The sequence below is a fragment of the Ammodytes marinus genome (genome assembly GCF_949987685.1).
Source record: "Ammodytes marinus genome assembly, chromosome: 12".
In the NCBI taxonomy this organism is placed as follows: Eukaryota; Metazoa; Chordata; class Actinopteri; order Uranoscopiformes; family Ammodytidae; genus Ammodytes; species Ammodytes marinus.
This window is the reverse complement of record NC_137216.1, coordinates 9,966,510-9,973,816: the sequence shown is the minus strand read 5'-3', so window position 1 is coordinate 9,973,816 and position 7,307 is coordinate 9,966,510.

The following is a 7,307-nucleotide window of genomic DNA, read 5'->3' as shown; positions in this document are numbered from 1 at the left end:
CATAAATTGTCTAAACTGTTGTCTGATTGTGTTTCTTTGTCCCATCACACTGCGTTTAGCGGTAACTTGAAGCGGTAGTGAAATGTTATAACAAATATCTTTACAATATAGGCAGACAGTCGAAAGGACACATGCTTCATTTGTACTGGGTAATATAATCACGTTATGTCATCCGCTATTCCGGGGGGTAACATATGTATGGCATAAAGCCAATAATTATGTGATCACCTTTACAACATGTACATTGCATATCCCCAATTCAGTATTGGTCAGGTTGTATGCAGTTCATTCTCACCTTGAGATATGACTTTTCATTTTAAGTGAAAGACGCAACCAGTAGTATCTTCCTATACTTTAAGGGCATGAATGTATCCTCCATAATGCTCCATGAAAATAGTCTGCTGCAGCCCATATACTGTGTAACCTAATGATCACTCTAGTTGCCTGCTGGCCTGGTAACGGTCTGGAACATTTTATTTCTTCACGTAAGTAACTCGGACGTGTGCTGTATATCAAATATCTGTGAAAGTGAATAGCTACTTCATGAATGTTGTACAATGGAATTGCATTAAGTATATGATGAAAGAGAGCAGTAAAACCAAGCAGACTTTATCTGTTCCATCTTTTTCTGGAGGTCCTTAAAGTCTGCAAAAATATCTGTAATTTGCACTAAATATAAACTCCAAACATCTATCTTGGAGCTGGGATGTATGACAGCTTAAGTGTGGGTATGACAATGTACACTTGTGAGCATATGACTGTCATTTTGGTATGTTCAGTATGTTTGAGTGTGTGTTCACCCAAGTGTACAGTATACCTAGTCTTGTACCATGTACCCAAGTACTCAAAGTCCAAATTTCCCAGACAGGCACATCTTTTGTCACCTTCTCAAAGATGACATTGTCCTTCCACACAGTCTCTCCACTGGTAGTTAATGCCTCATTGAAAACCATTTGCTACCCTGTCCTTAATTGTGGCTAATAATCCAATCACACTCCCGCTATCAATGTGCCAAGCACCATTAAGATAGAATGGGGACATCAAGGAAGCAAGGAAGGAAGGCAGACTAATGACATTCACAAGAAAGTGAGCGTTTGCTTGTAGCTGGAGGTCCAGAGTATGACTTTTGAGTCGATATCACTGAGCTTTAATGACTATCAAATAGACACTAACGCTTATTGCTGAGATAAAGTGGAAAACTTTCATTCTGTGTCCTGAAAAGAATTGTATTACCTCCTCAAAGATTACCCTGTTTCAGACAGCTGACACTTGGACATTACACTGAGGAGTCTAGACCATGACATCTACAACAGGTCAGAATATCATTTCTCATTTTCGAATGTTTCATTTGCATATATTCCACGTGTGAACACAACACCTGCAGCGGCTCGTCGGTAACCGTCTCTTTGAGTAATCTGATGTCATTGTGCAGCTGCAGCCGCCTGAATACAAACCAAAAAGATGTAAGGAGGAATGAGTTGGCCTTGGAGAGTTTGTCTTGGCTGGGCTCTTTCAAATGGCAGAACCGAACAAATAGGAGACCGTTACAAAGCAGCTTGGCACCTCAGTGTTTTTCTTGCTCCTAATGATTTCGGTTGACATATGCATCCCTCCCTCCAAAGCAAACATAGAATTTGAATTAGGCTGGTGACAGTGGACCATGTTTCAATGGAGAAGACTTTGATGTTCGCCTTAGAAAAAGGGTCCGGCAACTGTGTCAAAACAAGAGCTGTCTGGGACATCCCATAATATGCTTGACGACAGCAGTACACGTGTGCCTGGGAGACATGGAAGGCTAACTCATTGCATTTAGTTTTTATTAACGTTTTTTCTTTAGCACAATTGGGAAACTTGAACATTCTCCAGCTGAATTAGCGGGCATGGTGATTCAACAAATGTAAGTCCAAATGTAACCCAGCCTGAATACTAATTTGTCAGTCACGGTTGAAGGTAGAAACATAACTGTGCTTTGTAGGGTAGTGGTGTTTGAAAAAGTTTTTTTTTAGCGTGATGTCAGTGTTGCTTGCAGTACATTTCAACGCTTGTTGTCTGTCTGTGGTGTGGGGCACAGCTCATCTGAATTAGTCATGAAGTAAAAGGTGACCCATTTCACTGTTCCAGTTCTGTGGCCTCCAGTCTGAGTCACTAGCATTTCCATCCACCAGTTTTATATACATTTTAAATTTGCACATTAAAAACAGCTGGACGTAAATTGATGAAAATGCTTACCCGTACAATTAATTTTTCCCCCCTATATGACTTAGAGAAAAACAGCAAAACGCTACTCCCAATACCTCAAAATTAATAACATAGTATTAGTGGTTCTCGTGTTAGCATGAATCCCTAAAAGAGGCAAAGAGTGAGGAAATTAAAATGGTGTGTCTCAATCTTAATGGACTACAGCTTTGATTATGTGTTCATAGATTCAGTGTAAGGAAATTGTGAGCAGTCAAGCCAGTCTAGATGTGAATAAAGAGAACCCAAAAGTTATCGACTGGATGCAGTAAGGCATCCTGTTATGTCTAAGCATGCTAAATCTGATCATTAGAATTGGGACGTTCTAAATCTTTTTCTGACATACTAAATAGCAGGGAAGAATGGATATTGGGACGCAGAGTGTATTTCTTTAGGCGCACACACAGTTCAGACAGGTAGTGGATGGTGAGGAGATATTCACTGACTAAGACAAGCCATGTTTTTGGCAAGCGTTCTCCAGAATCACTGACGCCACCTTTAATGTTATTCCCTTACCTTTATGAATCCAAAACAATCATTGAGTGTAAATGCAAAATACACCATTTCATTCTATTTTATTCTCAAACTCTTCAGATTTGTAGAAGTCGGCCATGCGTGATGCTGAACTATCAACCATTATAACGTTGTAAAGTATGAAACATGTAAGTTGATGATATGTACAGACTGACATGTGTTTGACATGACTTGTGTTACTTTTGCCATTACTACTTGATTAATAATGGAGAGAATCTAACATATTCATTTTGTTATATTCCTGTGTAAATATTAAGAAATACAAAGATTGCATGAAAATCTACCTCTGATGAATAATACACAAGGGAAAGCTGAAAATAAGTACACATCTGGAGAGGAAAGCCTTTTGATAAAAGGTCATCCCTTCTCCTTTTATACATGTTACCATTCATTCAACCAAAATATAATTAACAGTACGCTCCTCATTTTCTAACCTCTGCTCCACTGAGACTTTCCATACAGTCCCAAAGAGACAGTGAGAGATGGCACAGAGGAATGTAGGAAAGGAGGTATCAGATGATAGAGCTTTCATTAATTCTGCAAAGCTTGGTTGTCCTTTACAGTGTTGTTTGCAAAGGCCATCAGAAATGCACTGGGCTAAAACATCTGAATGCCATATGCATAAAATATAGATGATGTGCCAATCACATGACACATGTACTGTATGTGCTCACCAGTTCTTTGCAGCTGTGCTTGAAAGTCATTCTGTCTTCAGGCAATTTGACCATATGAGAAAAACGCACTTTAAAAAAAAAGACCCCAAAAACCAGGACACATTATTTAATAATTCATCCCCTTACATTATTCATCAGCGGTAGATTTTCATGAGTAGGTAGTGACTACTGCTGTTCTCAGGTGATTTTATGCCACACGCCAAGCTTCTAAGAAGAGAGCTAATGGGTTTCTGGAACTCTTTACCCAGGCAAACATCCCAGCTGGTTCCCCCTCATCATCTCATAATTATCTTTTTATGGTTGCTTTCTTTTATGACTGTCTGAGATAAACTTGGATGTGTCTTGCAATACGCTCACCTATCATCCAGCTTTTAAACTTCTCCATTAGGGTAAATGTTTAATTTGTCCTTGTCACTGTGAGTACATTTAAGGGACTGCCATTGGGTTCACTCGCAACTCACAATACCTAAAGGTAAAGAGCAGCTGACTCATGCTGACACTAACCGGTCATCAGAGGGTCCTTTGATATGCACAGGAGGATTTTTTGGAGTTTAAAACAATGTCTTACTTGTAAATTGACACCAACATAATTGTTGTTTCACAAACTAGAACTAGTAGTTATATACCTCTGTGAAGCATATAATTGCTGAACATTGAAAGTATAGTGGTGGTAGGCAATGCTTAAAAGAAGGTAAAGCTCCTAAGAAGCCACAATATGGTCCCAAGTTACTGCGACATGGCAATAGTAGGAACATTTGACCCGTTACCTCCAAAATCTAATCAGTTCACCCTCAGCTCCAAGTGTAAGATTGTGCTAAATTCTTAAGATTATATGCTTACAAGATTCAAGGTTAACATCACCTCCAAAATCCGAAAAAAGAAAAAACCCTCAAAGGGTTCCTGAGATATTGCGTTAACAATATGCAAGGTCACAGTGAGATTGACCTTTGACCCTCCAAAATATAATCAGTTTATTCTTGAGTCAAAATGTAAGTTTCTGCCAAATTTGATGAAAATCCCTCAAAGTGTTCTGAGATATTGCCTTCACAAGAATGGCCTGGACAGACAACGCAAAATCATATCGTCTGTGATCTAGGGCTGTCGCCAGCACAGAGCCATAATACACAATCTTAGTTAAGGACACTGCATGATTGATACTAATTCCAAGACACGCACACTTGGTATACATTTTGTTCCATTGGCGTGTATATTCCTCAAAACAGACAACTCAATCTTCATCACCATTATCATCTCTTCGTCAGACACCATCACATCAAGTTAACCGAAGTAAACTCAAAGGAATTCCATGCCTTGATGACAAATTACAGCTACTGTATAATAAACACATGTGGCCACTCTCAAGCAACTGCAAACCCTGAGAGGAAGCCACCCCAATCTGGCCTCACACGAAACAATATTCATTTAGAATCATCACTCTGAAGAAACTGGCAGAGACAGCTACTTTGTAGTCTTGATAACTTTTGAAACAAAAAGGGACCGCACGCTACTCACCAAAAATAGAGCCATAAGGGATGGAGTACAACTCTGAACTTGGACTTGTGACTGGAGTAGGAACAGAGAGGAAAATATGAACGTGAGAAGAGAGTGAAACACTTCATTATTCAGACAAGACAGGTTTATGCCAGTGTGACACAGGCTTGAGTTATGTAGTCAGAATACACATCTGGCAGAGCCTACTGTAGACTCAACCCGCTGCCATACGTTCAGTGTTTCCTTCTCTTTCTTACTGTCACAAGTTAGTCTGGAGCGAATCCTTCTAATGTCAAACATGCTTAATGTTTATGACACATCTTGCATCCAGTACATCAAATCTGTATGAATCCATTACCTAGTGTGGCTTTGAGTTTTTAGCCGTATGAAAGGACATGAATTGTCGTATGAATTGAGCTTTCATGTTGAGTATGGCAAATTCCCATTCAAGATGGTTCAGTTATCAATCTGAATAGCTAAGGACCTGTGGCCAAGATACAAGGTGACGACTCAGCCATGTAAACATATGTGATTTATTTTAAACTTGAACAGATTAAGAAGAAACATTGTCACATTGATCATCATTACAACATTAGCTACATTTAGCTGGCATGCATGGTAGCAAAAGTTAATACAACGTATACTACCTTTCTCCACCATAGTTCCCACTGTGTCAATGAAAGCCCAGAAGAGGACTACTGATGTCAGGGACTGGTACAAAGTGTTCTTCCTAGCTTGACTGTGATTACATTGTAATTACTCAATTATGGCCATTTTCACATCTTCTCACGTCTTATACATATTTCATTATTAGCCACTCTGAAGACTGTAATTATATATTCTATCAAAAAGAGCATTGTTCAGCTTTTCTACTGCCACCTGTGAAAGGTCAGTGAACTCAACATACCAGTTGAGGAGATCACTCAACTGATTTATAAGTGACAAGGACACACATATGCCTCGTTTCACCGAGTGGAGTGGCTCGGTCCGTTGCGGCTCAGTCTGCTTATATTAGCGTTTACATTGCCGAAAATTGGGTAGGGTCCTCAAATAAGCGAGCTGAGCCACTCTGAGCCCCTCCTAATTTCCGTTCTCCTCTGTTGGGGTACGAAGCCGTTTGAAAGGGTATCAGAATCTCTCACTTCTATCCCCTGTCCTATTGCTGACTCATACTATTTTATACCTTCCCCTTTGAGATTAAAAAAAAACTGTCACATTATTCTTCTTCAAATATGGCGAGTAATTTTGTGTGCAAAAAGCATTACATTTCTAAGTACTGAAAAGGCTAAAAGGTAAGCTTTCAGCCTATTGTTGCATTAGCCAAAATACTTTATAAAGACAATAGCAGAGACATAGCCTGTCTGTGGTGCACACTTGTTTATGTGCACCACACATATGTTATAAGAACATAGCAAATTGCAGATACCAATGACTATATTTGAACTTAAGATCAGTGAGCAATATTCCCCTCAATTTTCTCCTGTGAAGGTGCTTCATTAAAAATAATCACATACTGCTCTTACATAGCATACCGTTTGTGCAATATATAGCTTATTCCTGTTTGATTACAAGCAGGGTGGCCAAAGCTATAATATCTGTGCTCAGAACATTTACAAAAGGACAATCAAAAGAGAGGGAGGCTGTATTGTATCCCCATCCTCGGCCTACAGTTCTTTGGATGGAATTCCTTGGACCTGACCGATAAGATATATCATTATTTGGACCGTTTGGCTGATAATAATAGTGTTTGCTCCTGGGTAAAAAGTGAGCAGCTCTATGGACGCTGTTAGCCATCTTGTCCTTCAAGGCAATTCCCACATCCTCTGTTTATGTCCAGATCAAACATGTTTTTCCGTGAGCTGTAAATTACCGGCTGTCACCCGTAACATATGGCAATTTACTCCTGCATCATTGTAGGCCACCACAAGGTCAGGAGCACTTCCTGTGGTACCACTTACTTCCCATTCTTCTATGGTGTTAAACAACAAGTCCCTATTGCACTTTGAATTATGCCCTGACTTATGGACATGTGTGTGTATGATGCTGTAATATTAGTTATTAGAAAAAATGCCCTTTACCTGACCGATGGAGATGCTACATAGTCTATGGGAACTTGTGTCAATTGTATTTAACTTATGTATAGTATTTGAGATATACTGTACCTCACATTAAATGCAGATTTACTACCAATGACAACATAGGCCCAATGGAGTTAATGGCTAGGAACGCAGGGCATGAGACTTTACTCTTTTGGAAATTGTACCTCTGCGAAAACACCTTTCTCTGGTTTGTATGGTTCTTTCAAAGTGTGCTACAGTCATCAAACAATGTGACAGCACATACAGTAGCTGGTGTGTTTGTGTTGAATACAAG